The 1,899-nt window shown below is 31.3% G+C and overlaps 1 long non-coding RNA gene across 1 annotated transcript; it reads left to right on the top strand.

Moving 5' to 3' along the window:
- Positions 1-543: 543 nt before the first annotated feature.
- LOC142235087 (uncharacterized) lies at positions 544-903 on the top strand. Its single transcript, XR_012721792.1, has 2 exons — positions 544-658; positions 722-903. It is a non-coding gene; the product is annotated as an uncharacterized LOC142235087 (long non-coding RNA).
- The last annotated feature ends 996 nt before the right edge of the window (positions 904-1,899 follow it).

Here is a 1,899-nt window from a genome sequence, read left to right as displayed (position 1 = left end):
CCTAGAAGCAGCTCAAATTTATGGTCTCGATTTCAATTGGAAAAAGTGTCAATTTTTGAAAACAAGCGTCGAATACCTTGGTTATGTGGTGGCTGATTCTAAAATTTATCCCTCTAAGCAGAAAATAGAAGCAGTGAAGCAGTTTCCAGTTCTACTACCCAGCAAAAAAATTTGGAAGTTCTTCCAAAGGTACAACTTTAAAAGCACTTCCAGAAGATGCACTCCCAATGATGTTCTTTATTTTAACTACACGGATGAAAAAGACTGTTTTTCATATGTTTGGCTATAAACATTATATGTTTGGAACACAAATTTTTAAACAATATTTTTGAGTGCAAGCATATAATGTTCATAAACTAGCATAACATGTTTGGGACATATATGTTAATATGTTAGAACATATTATGTTTGGGACATAAAATGTTTGTAAATATAATATGCTTGGATGCAAACATATATTAATTTAGAAATAGCCTATAAACATATATGTGTTTAGTAGCTTGGAGCGCTATTTAACAGGGAGCGATATTGAATTAAGTTGGTGGTTGTTGCTTGTTATTACAAAATTAACATTTTATTTCCTTGGGCAATTGATCAACTACTTCTTTGATCCTTACAAACTGTGTGGTCCGCTGTTCGAATCCCCGTCCGACAAAAGGTAAAATTAAAATAAAAAAAATCATACAATTGAATAATTTCTTCTACAATGTTTGTATTACAGAAAAAGGTGCTAAGAACTAAAAAATCTCGTGGAAGTGAGAAAGATGTGGGGGAATATACAATTGGGCAGAAACAAAATGTTGAGCATTAAGGTCGAAAACCTATGTTGTTAGCACCTATATTACCTGTTTATTTTCATAATTCATTATGATTGTAAATATATAAATAAAATTTTGAGCACAATATTGTTTGGGAGAATTTTTTTTAAGCATATAATATTTTTGGGGGGAAATGCTTCCAAACATATTATATGTTCACATAATAACATATTGTTTTTTGGAAGACAACATTATTGAATTTGGATGCAAAGATACAAAATGTTTGGAACTTAGACTACCCAAACATATATTGTTTAGACCAATATGCTTTCAAACATATTATATATTGGAAGAGATCAAACATATAAAAGTTTGGGCAATACCCAAAAATATATATGCTTGAAGCAAAATATGTTTGGGAGTATATGTTACAGAAGCGATTTTTTGTGAGCGTGTACTCAGGAAGTTCTTTGAATTCAATTTTTTATAACTTGGTTTTTTCATACTTTTAATGGGTAATTTTAACTTTTTTGTTTCAAATAGGTTAAAAACAGAGTAAGAATTTATAAAATGGTACAAGTCATTTAAATTTTGTCGAAATAAATGCTAAATCCAATCTGAAAAATTGTGAATTTTTGAAAATATTTGAGGTCAAACGTTTCCGACAAGCGTTAGAATCCATTAAAAATTATAAAAATTATTTATTTGACAAAATATTACAGAATTTCTTAATTTACATCCAAAACAATGAATTCGGATCACACCTAAAGAAGTGATGCAAATTCAGTGCAACGGCTGTTGAAATGGAGGACTTCCGTCCTATGACAAGCCCATGTTAAATTCATCCCTTCTGCGTCAATTTTGCACCACTTCCGGATCCAAAAAGAACATTTTCATTACTTTTTTGGCGACGCTTTTTTTGCTGGGTACTGAAAAGCAATTGCAGAGCTTTTTGGGACTAACCAACTACTTCAGAAATTTATCAACGGCTATGGAATAATCGTAGCTCCTCTTACAAAGTTATTAAAGAAACCAAAAGATGCTATTTACTTTGGGAATGAGGAGTTAAGGGCATTTGAGTCAGTAAAGGAAAAACTCAGTGAACAACCTGTTTTGCAGCTATATGACCCTTCAGCGGAAA

Source organism: Haematobia irritans, chromosome 4 (genome assembly GCF_050003625.1).
Source record: "Haematobia irritans isolate KBUSLIRL chromosome 4, ASM5000362v1, whole genome shotgun sequence".
In the NCBI taxonomy this organism is placed as follows: domain Eukaryota; kingdom Metazoa; phylum Arthropoda; class Insecta; order Diptera; family Muscidae; genus Haematobia; species Haematobia irritans.
Note: the sequence above shows the minus strand (reverse complement) of the source record. Positions and strands in the feature narration are given on the sequence as shown.